This window comes from Eubalaena glacialis, chromosome 1 (assembly GCF_028564815.1).
Source record: "Eubalaena glacialis isolate mEubGla1 chromosome 1, mEubGla1.1.hap2.+ XY, whole genome shotgun sequence".
Lineage (NCBI taxonomy): Eukaryota > Metazoa > Chordata > Mammalia > Artiodactyla > Balaenidae > Eubalaena > Eubalaena glacialis.
The window spans coordinates 164,999,230-165,015,456 of NC_083716.1; positions in this window are offsets into that span (position 1 = coordinate 164,999,230).

Below are 16,227 nucleotides of genomic sequence, written 5' to 3' on the forward strand. Positions count from 1 at the left end.
CAGTATGTGTAAGTTAAATTTAAAGGTAGCCTTAAATTATAATCCTCGGGCTTCTTTGGTGGCGCAGTGGTTAAGAATCTGCCTGCCAATGCAGGGGACACGGGTTCAAGCCCTGGTCCAGGAAGATCCCACATGCCGTGGGGCAACTAAGCCTGTGCACCACAGCTACTGAGCCTGCACTCTAGAGCCCGTGAGCCACAACTACCGAAGCCTGTGCGCCTAGAGCCCGTGCTCCACAACAAGAGAAGCCACCACAATGAGAAGCCCACGCACCACAACGAAGAGTAGCCCCAGCTTTCCACAACTAGAGAAAAACCCACACGCAGCAATGAAGACCAAACACAGCCAAAAATAAATAAAATAAAATAAATAAATTTATAAAAAAAGTAAAAAATTATAATCCTCTATGGAGACAGATTTATTTTACTCTTATTTTATTTATTTTATTCTATTTATTTATTTTACCCTGTCAATGGTACATGTATCTTATCACCCCATGGGACTTTGTTTATAATGATAGCTAATATTTATTGATCCATAAGGTTTGTTGTGTGGCTGGCACTATGTTTAAAAAAAGAAAGTTTAACATAAATTATTGTAATTATTTACAATAGCCAAGATATGGAAGCAACCTAAGTGTGCATCGATAGATGAACGGATAAAGGTGTGGCATATAAATACATTGGAATATTACCCAGTCATAAAACATTAAATCTTGTCATTTGCAACTACATGGATGGATCTAGAGGGTATCATACTAAGTAAAATAAGTCAGACAGAGAAAGACAAATATCAAATGACCTCACTTATATGTGGGCCCTAAAAAACAAAACAAACAAAACAAAATAAAATGAACATAGACTTTTAGATAGAAGAAAAGGGTGGCTGCCAGAGAGGAGAAGGGTGGGAGTTTGGGTCAATAGGTGAAGGGGATTAAGAGGTACAAACTTACAGTCATAAAATAAATAAGCCATGGGGATGTAATATAGCATAAAGAATATGTTAAGTATACGCTTTGTAATGGGGAGAGATGGTTATTAGACTTACCGCAGTGACCATTTCATAACGTATGTAAATGTCAAATCACCGTGTAGTACACTTGAAACTAACATAATATTGTATGTCAACCATATTTCTATAAAAGTAAAATAGTAAATAAAATAAATAAAAAAGGAACTTTAACATAAATTATCATGTTTAATCCTCTCAACAACTCCATGAGGTAGGTTCCAATTTAACTGCAATTTCTCAGATGAGGAAACTGAGGCTGCCAGAGATTAAATGACTTTCCCAAGATCACGTGCATGTTAAGCTGTAAGAACTGAATTTGCATGACAGTCTGAAGCCAGAGCCCATGTTCTCAATGCTCACTTCTACTGACCATTCAACTTGGTCTACCCTGCACAAGAAATATTGATACTTTTAGATTTGCCTATTTCACAATCCCAGATTATAATATCGCACAAGGGCTGGGGTATCTTATTCCACTTTGAGCCTCACCTATGCCTTAGCTTGGCATTTTGCATATAGTGAGTGCTTTTGAATTGCCAGAGTGTGCATGCTATACAAAGACAAACTCTAATTATTTAGAGTTTTTAGTTTTCTTTCTTTGTAATGGCTCCAAGCACTAAACAAAAAATAATGCTACAGACAATAATTTCAGAGAAAGGAACAGAAACACACACACACACACCAGCACACAAGAGGGGGGTGACGCATGTGGCAGAGCCAGCAATACAGCAGGATTTTGAAGCCTTGTCCCTGAGCCTACCCTAGCTACCTTCATATCTAGAGTTCTGCGTGTGGTCTGTGTCATAAGATCTTATCTAAATGCACCACTGATTCTGCATAAAAAGGAATAAGCCTAAGTTATTGATTTCATCCACACTGGCATCTTGGTCTCCCATACGAACCAAGATTTCTGAAAGCCTTATCATTAGCCTTTCTATGGAGAGTCAGCATCATCGAAGTTAATTAGAAATGAGAACATGTTCAGTTTTTCCAATCTTAGACGGTACAATTTGGTCCTTGGCAGTCCCAAGTTTGGAAACCACCTTTCCATGGATTGGCATTTAGATTCACATTGGTAGAGAAGACTAACCTTCTGTTGTTCTCTGTAATGGCTGCACACAGGAGATTGTCTTCATGCTTCCAATAGCGCACAGTAAGATCTTTGTTGCAGCAGCTAATCCACAGCAGTAGACCTAGCATGGTTCCACATACTTTATAAGATACTGAATGAAAGATGACTTTAAGGAAAGGAATACAAATACCAGTAACACAAGAACATCCCACTACTGGCAAGAATGGAAAGAGGTGAGAGTCCTTCTTCACAGATATGGACCTAAAGCAGAAAGTCCATGACTTTATTTGGCAGGCTTTAAAATGTTTATTCTCATTGTAGGCATTTGTCTTTTCACATATTATCCTTTCCATAAGAAAGAAATATTACTTCCTGAAAGAAGGCTTCTGAAAATGAGTACATGATTATTCAAATGATGTAAATGGCAGATGGGGCATAGCAAGTAGAAGAGGTTCTTCTGTGAAGTTACATCTTCTAAACCACTGTGCTTAGAAGAGAAAAGTGCACTCAGAGCAAATACGGCAAAAGCAAGAGGCCTGAGTGGTCTGGTTCTCTACAAAGGATTATAACATTAGCCAACAATTTATATGCTGGTTTTTAAAAAAGGAATATTTAAAAATGAGTATAAAATATTCATTAAATTATTTTAAAAATCACACTCTGCTGGTGGTTAATAGTTTCTTCAGTAAGTTATTATTTCTCATTATGTTAAGAATATGTTTTAAATTACAGAAAATGTTTTAATGTTTATTTTAATAAAATTAGTAACATTTGACATCTAGGAGGAGATATAATAACTTCACAAAAATTATACCATTTATTTTAGCACTAAATTATTTTATTGGGAAATATATCCAAAGATACATCATTTATCTAAAAGACTAACAATTTCTTTTCCACACTAAAAATCTATCATAACTCTCTCTCTGGCAAAGTTGACAAAATAAACTTGATAAGAGCAATTCAGCAGGCAGTGAAACCTTTACATTGGGAACAAGGATGAGGTGATGCCAATATGGTAATGATAAAAGATTCCACTGAGGCTGCCTATTTGTAAGATTTCCCACGTCAGTGTTTCTACAGAAAAGCTGAAGTTCATTTGGCAGGTAGAAGCCTCCTGGGAACCGTTTTGCATCAAGCAGTGTTACAAAAAATGTTGAGAAGATGGTAATAGCTGTCTTGAGCAAGATCGATAGCACTTTAGGATTCCTAGGCCAGATGCCTCTGCCTTCCAGTCTATTCATCCTTGCATGCTGGCCCGGAGAAGACTTACCTACACACTTACCCCAAAAAAGCAAGTAACCTTGATTTTTCAGAAGTCCACCTGACACTTGTGTTCATGCTCTACAGTATTTAAATCACTAATGTCTCATCAATGTTGGCTCACAAACTTATTTTGTATTTACTCCTTCTTTTTAGATCTATACTCTTTAAGCGGAAGCCAATTTTTCTTTTCATAGTTTAAAACTGTTTTCAAAATAATAGCAAATAACTCATATCCCAAAAGCTTTTTGCTAAGAAGTTTTAAAAATGAATGATAGGTTATGATTTATATCTTACCTGCATTGACACTTGAATATCTGGAAATGATTGGCAGTACCAAATTAAAATTTTTGTGACATACATGTGAAACCAATTAATAATGATTCCCCCAACATCAGTAATAACTCAGATGGCTTATATTGAAATCACCAAGAGGATTTAAAAGTGTATCTTTAGGGAAGTCATCTAACCTCTTTAGATCTTAGCTTTCTCTTCTGAAAATGAAAAGACTGAATGATTTGATCTCTTTAAATCCTTAACAATCCCAAACACTTTGACAGAGAAGGAAGGAGGAGGACTTGAGCTACCAAGTGGGCAGGTAAAAAGGGAAGATTGGAAAGGTCACTGATGACAAAATTCATAATTTGGTGCTGAGACTTGGCCTGGCAAGCAGTGCTGAGCACTGGTAAATGTTCTGAGCTTATCGTCAAGATTAGGAGACGGAGTCAATCAAAAGGATTAATTTTTTGTAAGTTTGAGGGCCCCTAAAGAGAGGCAGGAAATTCAACCCACTGATCTTGAGACCCCCTGTTGCCCTGTGATGGTATCTGTCTCAGATGAGGGGCCAACTCCGACCTTTTGTGAAGGAATCTTCCCTGCGTGCTTCTCTCCTATAGCCAGACCTTTGAATTTCAGGAGAAAGGGGACCTCTGGCCTTAAATAGGCCATCTTGAGAGCCCAGCCACGGATTTCTGCAGCATGCAGCAACTTCTCACACAAAGAGTAAGCCCCTTGCCTAATGCCTCTTTGTACATGGTGGAAGCAAACTTGGTTTGAAATTTTTACAAAAGAGTAAATGGGAATTTTACTTTTTCTTAATCCCTCTTATCCCTTTCAACTCATAATATGGAAGTAAAGAACCTGGAGTTTGTGAGGTTCACTCAGGGAGTAATAGAAATACAGTAACACATCAATCCATTCATAGATATATTGGAGAAATTCGTATGACCTTTAATGCCTGGGAAGATTTTTGCCAAAGCCAAGGTCATCTAGAATTTCTCTCTTAAATGTCTTTCATAAAGGTAATCTTGTTCTCCCACCCCTTTCCTTAACCTGCCAGAGACTTTGCTATTTGGATCATCTTTCTCAAGTGTTTGGTGCTTCCTTCAATTTCCTAGAGAGGAAAGATGGATATTTCAATAAAAATTCATGTTCAGGGTATTTCTTCTTTAATATATTTTGGTGAGTTCTAGATAAATTTCTCTCTCTCTTTTTAAAATATTTATTACCCATTTCCCATCCTTTTAGTGAATAGATAGAATTATTACATTATTAACAAAGAATTTTCAAAGTTTATTTTTCCATATTCTCCATTATTGGGAATAATTATCAATATTTATTAAATGTTAAGGTTGGAAAAGGTGTAACACATCATAAATTATAACAATTTTCAGAGGAAGACACTGAAACTTGGAGAAGTTAACTGACATCTGAGATTGTTAATAAAAGACACTTGACCTTTTGACTCTTAGTCCAGTGCTATTTCATTACAATAAAATGCCTTATTTTAGATGAAACCGTGGATTGCCAAAGCTAATAGGAAACTTGGAAATGAACTATGCCATGCTTCTCCTTTCCCAATAAGGACACTAAGGACTCCCCAGTGCCCTTCGGGTCCCCTTTTGTATTCACCAAGCAAGACCTACCTGACTGGAGGAGGAGATATAGACCTTGAGTAGAAGATAACAGACATGTGAACCCAAGACAACCAAAGGAGAGCTGCTTCATCATCCATATCAGCCTTCACACCCCCAAAATGCATCTCTCCTTCGTGTACCTTCACTTTCAAAGGAGTATTAAATAACACTATGGGAATTCTGGCACAGTATAGATGAGTGGGGTAGAGATCTTTAAGGTAAGTGATGCCTTAAGATTCTTCACACCATCTCATGGAAATCACACCTAGCTCCATCTCTGTGAAAGGCCTACCTGGGTACAACCACAACTGCTTTCCCAACCCTGAGCCATGCCAAAAATATTAAGACAATCAAAATCAATATTGTCAATGTGATTCGTGACTGCCTGTGGGTAAATGGCTAGAGACAAAACTGACATTTCGGGCTTCCCTGGTGGTGCAGTGGTTGAGAGTCTGCCTGCCAATGCAGGGGACACGGGTTTGAGCCCTGGTCTGGGAGGATCCCACATGCCGCAGAGCAACTAGGCCCGTGAGCCACAACTACTGAGCCTGCGCGTCTGGAGCCTGTGCTCCGCAACAAGAGAGGCCAGGACAGTGAGAGGCCCGTGCACCGCGATGAAGAGTGGCCCCCGCTCGCCGCAATTAGAGAAAGCCCACGCACAGAAACGGAGACCCAACACAGCCAATAAATAAATAAATAAATAAATAAAGTGTAAAAAAATTAAAAAACAAAACAAAACAAAAAACCTGACATTTCATTTGGCCACAGTAATGCTTCCAAAGTGTAAATGATCTATAGTACACAACTGATTGCTATGCACAATACGAATCTACTGTTCTCATTCTTTCTTTTGTGGCTATAGTTACTTTCCTTCATTTGTTCAGACAAGGAATATACATTATTTGTCCATACTCCACTGAGCTCAGTGGTAGGTCCTGGAGTACAATTTTGAAAAAGACAGATATGATTCCTGACATATTTGTTACAAGGGGGAATTTCAGAATAAGAAAGCACATTAGAGGAGGACAAAACCACTGGGGATTCAAGGAAGACTTCCCTAAAGGAGCAGCATTAAGCTGAAACTTTGAAAGAATTAATAGGAGTTAATGAGTCACTGAGCAGGAGGAAAAGTGTTTTAAGCAGATGGAACAGCATATGTAAGAGCCCAGAAACAAAAGGGAATGTGGCGCGGTTAAAGAACCAGAAAAGATCATAACAGTTGGAACAGTAGGAGTGACAATGAAATACTCACGGATTATGACCGTCTAAGAAAAATATGTTTAAAAGAGGAAAGAACCTAGATGTGCAATTGGAATTGCTACATGAGTGGCCCGTGCACAAATCTTGGTGCTCCCCGGGTAGCTGGGGTGCAGCCCATCCCCACTTCAACTGATACCTGATGTGGAAGACTTGTCCTGGTTCAACCTCTTCTATCCCCCCAGGTAGGCTTCCTCCTTGCTTCTTGCAGCAGGATCATTCATCCAGCCCTCTGAGGTGGATCTTCAGCCAATTGGATCAGGTCTGGCCACTTTGTACGGACTGCAGGAACCCAGAAGAACAAACCACATCTATGCCACACCAAACAGTCAGTTTGAGGGCTCCTCTTCTCTCTGCCTGACATTTCTCTCCAACTCTCTTCTCCCCCTCCCAAGTAGTCACAGAGATCAGGTTAGCAGAAGTCTAAATAAGGACAAGATGCCAATCTTTGTTTCTTGCAGGCACCTCCAATTTCTACAAGTAATTATATGGAAGGTCCCTCACTTAACGTGGATGAAGAATACTTCCCTTCCCTCTCCTATGGGAAGAAAAGGGGAATAAAAACCTCAACTCTCTCTCCTCCCCGGATTAACAAATGGCTCCACTTCCACAGGTCTCCACTCTCCCCTCAGCCATTTCTCCTCTCTTCTCTATCTTCCTGTGCCACCCGCCCTCCACAAGTCTTCTGCTTATAAATTAGGAAAAGGGGAAGATGAGTTATGCATACATAATCCATAGATGTGTAAGGAAAGCTCTGATTACAGATTTCTTCCCTATCACCATTTCCCATTGGTCTATTACCAAAAGGTGAATTCACCAAATGTACATCCTTAAATCCTTAAACTCTGAAGCAGGCCAACACTTGACAATAGGCTGTTCCTTTAAAATCTCTTGCCTCAGGGACCATAGAGATCCATGCTCAACCATTTTAAAGCAATCTTGATTCCAGAAGATGTTGACCCATGGAATTAGTTTCCTTTTTAACTCCCCTTCTTCTGCCCCCTCATTTGCCTCTGATGTTTCCTGACGTTGACGTGTTTTCAGGATTCCAATTCTGGTATCCACGCCATTCTGCTCCTGGTGTCTTTTGTCCTGACACCCTGTAATTGAACTTAGCTTAACCCTCCAACTCCCCTCCTGCTTCCCAGGCTTCATGTTGATCTTCTCTTTCCCTGATACTGGCCCCCAGGATATCTCTGATTTATATATTAGCCTTGCAGATTCCTGGTATTAATCTTCAGAGTTAGGACACAAGAAACTCTCTGGAATTCCCGAAATCAAAGCATCATGTATTGTTCATAACATTTTATGTTTTTATTTTAAGTAAAACTGAATGACCATAATAATAAACAGAAAATCGTTTTTCTGATAGAGTTTTTCTATTAAACTGCCACAGGTTTTCTGGTAAAAAAAGTTAATAATAAATAATAAACTCATGATTTGTTAATATTATGAAGCTATATATATATAAAATTCACTAACAGAAAAATGATCTCTATATGATATAAACATTTGATAATTGAGAACATTAGAAGGAATCATCAGTACAAAAATGCCAATTAAAAACCATTTTAAAAGTTAAAAGGCAATACCATAAAGATTTAATATTTAAAAGTTGTTACCCTTAAAATGAAATTTTAAACACGCAAAGCATTAATGACCCTATCAAATAGTCTTGACCTTTGTTCCATGACAAATATTCCAGACGTAGAAAATCTTTCATTTTGCATTGTTCAGAATGCATCCAAAAGCACGTTCAAGCTGGGTGTTTGGGTGCAAATTACTTCATATGAATAATTTTTTTTTTTTAAAGATTTATTTATTGATTGATTGACTGCTATGTTGGGTCTTCGTTTCTGTGCTAGGGCTTTCTCTAGTTGCGGCAAGCGGGGGCCACTCTTCATCGCGGTGCGCAGGCCTCTCACTATTGTGGCCTCTCTTTTTGCAGAGCACAGGCTCCAGACGCGCAGGCTCAGTAGTTGTGGCTCACAGGCCTAGTTGCTCCGCGGCATGTGGGATCTTCCCAGACCAGGACGCGAACCCGTGTGCCCTGCATTAGCAGGCAGATTCTCAACCACTGCGCCACCAGGGAAGCCCTGAATAATTATTTTTAAATGATGAAAATATTTTGTCTGCTTGCTCTGATTTTGGTTTTGCCCCTGAAAGTGATATTGCTTTTGCTAATTTAGATTTTAGATTGGTTTTTGACTTGTCTGTGTATTGAACGCGCTTCGTTTTTTCTTTGTATTTTTACTGTTAAAGTATTTACAAAGAACTGTAGCGTCCAGTGAATATTCAAACACTGAAAAACTCCAGGAAGATTATTGGGTAGTATTCAAATAAGGTAATATTTGAATCACCTAGCAAAGTTAGCACTACGTGTAGACTCACACGTCACAGGTTCCAATTTAAAGAGTTCTTTTCTTCCAAAACTTGTTGTCTCATGGAAAGCACTCATAGGACTTGTATAAAATATACTAGGTGCATAAACTTATTAATATCTGTTTTATTTGCAAGAATGGCTGTGTTAGCAATAGAGCAATAAACACACATAACTGGGCAAAAACTACAAGCAAAATTGACTGAAGAAATGGTGACCACTTCTCTCCTCCTTATTCCAATTCAGTTTCTGGAGCCCTCACCTCCCTTGTCAGTATTTCCTGCTTTTGACTTAACATCAGTGGATTCCTTCAAACCAGGAACCTCTTGATTATTAAGCTTTCGTTCTCATGGGAGAATTATAATGCTTTTTCTCGTTTTCCTGAATTCTGAACTGATTTTTTTTTCCTGAGGATTTGTCCCAGCAAAGCCCATTAAGAATTCCCAGGAAATAAAAATAGAATCTGGGTAATAAAATGAAGTCTAACCTGTTTTTTTTCCTTTGTGCTGAGTCTAGCTGCACTTCCTCATAGGCGCCCGTGTGCAGAGGCCTCGCACCCGGCCCTTCAGACCAGAGTTCCTAGTGCGGAAACGGCTGCGCCGGAAACCTCAGCTCGCTGGACCACGGGCAGGAGCGCTGCGCATGACACCTCCGTTTGAGGTGAGTGACGGCAGTGGGCCGTGTGCAGAGACGCTAGGCCCGGCGCTGTGATCCGGAGCCCAGAGCAGCACAGCTGCGCTTGCGCAGACCACTGAGAGCTCCGCCTCCTTTCCCGGCTGACCAGAACCCTATCCTGTCGGAGAGACGGCGAGCGTATCTAGAGCTCTGGAGCAGGCCCTCGCACCTCTCCGTTCTTTGATCAAAGAAAAAAGCTTTCCTTTGCTTCTGAACTGAATTCAGTCTCCTTCTACTGGCAGAAGGACCCTTGTTGGGGCCCAACTCGAAAGGGTCAGTAACAGATTCAGGATTTGAAAAACGTAAATTTCCTGAGAACTATTGGAAAGGAATTCCTTCATGGAAATCGGGTCTCTTATAGGCCAACACCTGGCCAATGCATGTCAAGGTTTAAATGATAAAATAAAATATGGAGTTTTGTTTTCTACTAAATGCAATTTGCTAAGTAGAAATATAATCCAGTTTTGAACATGAAAACGTATACCTCCCAAACTTTTTCATGTCATAGAAAGTGTGTGGGACACATATTTGCAGTACACTGAGGTACCAGAGGAGGCTGCCCTCTGGTGTCTGTCACCACAAGGCGATCCAGCCTTCCGGGGGACGGAGATCAAAATCTTAGCGTGCCAGTCAGCCACCTCTGCCATGTGACCTAGGTGTCTGCCCTTGGAAGGGGCGTAGGGGCAGGGAAAAGGACCATACTAAGATAGGCAGGCCCCACAGGCTCAGAGCCAAGCTGTGGCCCTGAGAAAGGAATCAACAGCAAGACAAGAGGGAAAGGCAGTGATTTTACAGAGAGTGATTCTGACATGAGCTAGCCAGCTGCTTATTCACCCAGGTGTATACTAGTTGGGTGTTAATGGATTGCAAAGGTTTTGGTTTGGTTTGGTTTTTTTCAGTTTTTTATTTTTTGCATGTAAACTCATTATATTGTTGTTAATAATTTATGTTGGCACACCATACTTGTATGTTCAACTGGCCAGTAGATGTAGGTCAGACTTAACTGCCAGAGGGGGGTCCTTGAGAAATAAATGAGTGTCCTGGACCCTGGGGTTATAAAAAGAGGTATCTGCAGATATGTGTAAGAAGGGGAGGAGCTGGGGACTTCCCTGGCCGCAGTGGTTAAGAATCCGCCTGCCATTGCCAGGGACATGGGTTCCATCCCTGGTCCGGGAAGATCCCACACGCCGGGGGGGGAACAAAGCCCGTGCACCACAACTACTGAACCTGCGCTCTAGAGCCCGCAAGCCACAACTACTGAGCCTGCGTGCCACAACTACTGAAGCCCACGTGCCTAGAGCCCATGCTCCACAACAAGAGAAGCCACCGCAATGAGAAGCCCGTGCACAGCAACAAAGAGTAGCCCCCGCTCACCTCAACTAGAGAAAGCCCGTGTGCGGCAACAAAGACCCAATGCAGCCAAAAATTTAAAAAAAAAAAAAAGAAGGGGAGGAGCTGACCCATGGATTCTTTTCTCTTGACTCTGTTCCAACACTAAAGCTGTGGGAGTCCAAACTGATTTCACTCCATTCCTGGGAACCTGAAGCTCAGAGAACAGTTCCTTGGGGTAATCACAAGCTTCTGTTTGCCCATGAATTGCCTTAACCAACTGGTCATGTCAGCTCTTTGGCAGCACATACCTTTCACAGCCCAAGGTGTGCTTTGTGGAATTAAAGTCCCAGGAGCCCACAGCAGTTCCTCAGGAGATGACCCACAAGCAGAGAAATCCAACTATTTGGCACCAACTTACACTCAGAAAGAAAATCGTTAGAACTAAGTTGATATTTCTCTAACAAGTGGTTCTCAGCTCTGGCTGTACATTAGAATTTCTGAGGAGTTTTAATGCTGATGCCTGGGCCCTATATCCCCCCACTTCTCAGAGATTCTGATTTAATTAGTTTGGGGTGACTCCAGGGCATCACAATTCTTTTAAAGCACTCCAAGTGATTCTATTATACAGCCAAGATTAAGAACAGCCACTCTAATAGGGCCTTCACAAAAAGATGCTAGCCTTTCCTATTACCCAGGTAGCTACATATATAACAAGAATATTCTACTTCTTATTTGGTTCACATCAATGTATTTAAAAGAAGTACTACTATTACTCACATATTTAATACATGTCAACTTGTCTCACAGTTGCGTAAAGTTGCTTCCTCTTCCCTCAAGAAACTAACAATCTAAATAACAGCATTTGATCAATGGCAAATTGGACTCAACAATAGGTTACAAAACGGGATGTTTAGATTAGATGTTAGAATTTCTGGGCAGCAAGTTTTCTAAGATGCTGGAATTTATTACAAAAAGAGCCCATGGAAACTTCTCTCCCAAAATTGTAGAAAATAGACTATGGACAATTTTTCTCATCAAGGTTTGAGGGCAGGTCCACCTGAAGAACAAAGACATGAAGAGTTCAAATATGCAGCACTTCCTAAAATGATTTGGCCATGGAAGCTTCCTTTCCCCCAGAATATCCCAATAGCTGATCTGTGGATATTCAGAGAAAGGTGTCAAATCTATAACTGTGGATAAATGTCCAGACATCCTTACTTCTCCAATTAAGAAGTCTTCTCCCTTCAGATAGCAGAGCCTTGGAAGTTATGTGAAACACCAGGAATTGTTTAGAGATTAAAGTTAAAATGACTAGTGCAATTTTGTGCAAAATCAGACCTCATCTCACACAAATTCAAGCAAGAGCAGTTGACACAAGTTTAAGAAATATTTATAGAAGAAAACATAAAATTGAGAAAGTATAGCCTTATCACTTTTCTGCCTACATATTTATAGGAGAAAAGTCCAGTGGTTTATTGGGCATAAAAGCAGAGAGATGCTGGAAAGTTTAAGGTAGATGAAAGAGCTTTAGGAAAAATATATACAAAAGTTCTGAAATGGTAATACAGGCATAAGGAATAAGGGACATACCAGAATTAGGCTGATAGTACCTCAGAGGTATTTCTGGTTTTATACATTCATTGAAAAAAAAAGAAAAAAACTTTAATGATATATTTAAGGAGAACTCAGTTTTACACAAATGATATGTTGAGATGAAGATTTTCCAAGTCCTAAACATCAGTACTGTGGGGATAAGGTCAACCTGTAGATACTTTATATAACAGCATGGCCAGAAGAAGTATGAGGAAGACTTGGGATGTATAAAGCATTAATATTTAGTGTAAAAAAAAGTTTGGATACTTTTTTTGGATACCAAGTAGAGTCTACAAAGATGATGAGGAAAGACAGAAGCAGGCAGTCAGTCTAGGGCCATAGGTTTTAGTCAGAAGGGAATGTGCTAGGGAGGCTAAGGCTGAAATACACTCAAGTCCCAGACTCAACAGTCCTGACTCTCCTCAGTAACCAAAGTACCAAGAGCAATCTCAGATTTGATGCACAGTATCACCTTGGAGTTGCAGAAAAAGATAGGAAAGTTATGAAAATTGGAAACTTTCTGCCTCAAACATGAATTTACTAAAAGTCTACCTATGAACTTTGGTACTAAAGAGAAGAATCACTGCTGATTGAAATAACTGAATTATTTTACATCATGGATGAAAATTCTCATTAAACCACCCCTTTAGTATGTTTATTACACAGTCAAGCTACTAATACCCTTTTCTGGTATACAGAATTGTGATGAAAGGCAAAAATTCAAGGTATTTGGACTTAATATAATTTTCATCAATTACTGGAAATATCTGCAGAGTTAAATGGAAACTGGAAATCAGCATGTGTCAGTCCTATTTCTGAAGCTGAAAAAGCCGCTGAAATTTGGGTTTCTTAAGGTCCTAATCTACAAAATTGTAATAACAACATAGGCCTCCCTCTTATATCGCCTGGGAGAGTGAAAATTAATGAGTTATGTCTATAGTACTCTACAAGGTTTTTTAAAATATTTATTAAAAATTAAGATTATCATACTGAGTAAAGTAAGTCAGACACAGAAAGACAAGTATTATATGATATCATTTATATGAGGAATCTAAAAAATAGTACAAATAAACTTATTTACAAAACAGAAACAGTCTCACAGACATAGAAAACAAACTTATGGTTACCAAAAGGGAAAGGGGTGGGGGAGGGATAAATTAGGAGTATGAGATTAACAGATACACACCACTTCATGTAAAAAAGATGAACAAGGATTTACTGTATAGCACAGAGAACTATAGGCAATATCTTGTAATAACCTATAAAGGAAAAGAATCTGAAAATATACATATATATGTATATATGTATAACTGAATCACTTTGCTGTATACTTGAAACTAATACAATATTGTAAATCAACTATACTTCAATAACAAAATTAAAACATCACCAAATTTTAAGAGCAATATACAATGATTCTTTTTTATCAAACTAAAAACAAAATTCTCCCAAAACATATACAAACCCATGCCAATATACATATCTTTACTTGTTGAAAGACACTAGGAAGAGGAAAAGGAAAGATCACTTTCCTTCCAGAAACTCCTCTCCAAAGTTTAGCAGTGGGGATGGTCAGTTCAGTTATGGAAGCTTTAATAAAATGAGGTATCTTGATATTCTAATCATCACCCTATCAATCTATCTGAAAGGATATGGAACTATTGAACTCAGAATTTCAGAGGGTATGGGTCTTTTTGCTCATCTAGTTCAAACCTACCTTGACAAATAAGAAATATAAGGGTACTACAGAGGACCCAAGGTCACAATAAATGGGAGAAATCAGTTTAATCCAGTCCTCTTTCTCTTTCCTCAAATAACCTTCTCATAGCTCTGATAGAACTATGAGTATCAAAATACATAGAATATTTTAGAGTAAAGTAAGCCAATGCTGTAAATCCCTCATTGCAAATTTCCTTCACAAACATTTGCCTGAAGAATTATGCTAGAGAAAAGTTATATTAGGAAACTAGAAAAGCACTGATGTCACACTTCTAAATGACATTATTTTAAAAGGTGCCCTTCAATTTTATTTTGTCCATCATTAATTTTTATGGCACTTTTCATCTAAGGGGTAAAAGGTTTCAATATTGTATATTTTAGCCTTATGACATGACACATCAGTATCATGCTCCCACTTCTTTAAAACAATGAAATATGCTTATTCATCTTTCCGTCATGCACTAAGTCCAAGAAAGTGGTTTTCACAAATAGGTAATAAATATAATCTTTGAAACAACTATTATTAATGAACATTTGTGTTCGTGTGAGTTCTCCAAAAGCAGACACCAAGATGCAAGGATTTTATTAGGAGAAACATCTATGAGAGAACATGAGGAGGGAGTCAGGAAAGGCTGGGAGAGCCTTCAGACCACAATGCAAGTGAAAGAGAAGGAAGCAAGGTTGGGTGGAAGAGCCCTAGACAGCCCTGCTGCATAATGAAGGCTCAACAAGGCCAAGGCCGTCAAGGTGTCCCTGAGACAAAGCGACCATGCTGAGGAGGCTCCTGTCTTCCAGGAATGAACCTTCCTTACTCTTCCCTGATGCATCCAGTCATTGGCTAGGAGCAGCCTACTCATGGCCTCGTTGCCAGTGCTTTGGTGGATTTCAGATCGCAGAAGCGGATGTTCTCGGTTCGTCGTGCTCCCTGTAACTGGATGTCTGCAAGTCGCCTTCCTGTGGCCGCTATGGCACCCATCGCACACCAGGCCTTGGATCAAGTAGTTTATATACACACATCCTTCTGCATCACAGCAACCTTGTAAGGTAGTATAATCACCCCAGCTTCACCCCTGAAGAAATTTGTATTCAGAGAGTTTCACTAATTTTCCTCCCAAATAAGAGTTAGTGTGGAGTGGATATAGGATTCAACTCCAGGTCTATCTGGATCCAAAGCTTATGTATTTATTGAATGAATTAATTAATGTGTAAATAAATTAAGGGGAGTGGCCTAGATGTATGGGAGGCTTAAAAAGACAAGTGCATATAGACATTTAAAGTTGACACACCAAAAAGTAAACCATAAAGTCACTCAGCTAGTAGGTAATCAAAATATATTTAAAAAAATAGATTTCCCACCCGATTTTTCCCTCTACTAAGTTCTACTCTTTTTGTGTAGTTTGAGTTTTTATTATACCTATATATACATATTTCATAAGGGAAAGTGAAGTTCTACCTCACAAGAAGCTCAACTTTGCTCACGGTTGCAGTCCTACTTATAGAACCAAATAATTAGGGCTTCCCTGGTGGCGCAGTGGTTAAGAATCTGCCTGCCAATGCAGGGAACACGGGTTCGAGCCCTGGTCTGGGAAGATCCCACATGCCGCGGAGCGACTAAGCCCGTGAGCCACAACTACTGAGCCTGTGCGTCTGGAGCCTGTGCTCCACAACGGGAGAGGCCGCGACGGTGAGAGGCCCGCGCACCGCGATGAAGAGTGGCCCCCGCTCACCGCAACTGGAGAAAGCCCTCGCACAGAAACGAAGACCCAACACAGCCAAAAATAAAATATAAATAAATTAATTAATTAAAACAAACAAACAAAAAACAAATAATTAAAATTATATGCAATGTACCACAATGTTCATTGCAGCATTATTTACAATAGCCAGGACATGGAAGCAACCTAAGGGTCTATCGACAGATGAATGGATAAAGAAGATGTGACATATATATACAATGGAATATTACTCAGCCATGAAAAGAAATGAAATGAGTTATTTGTAGTGAGGTG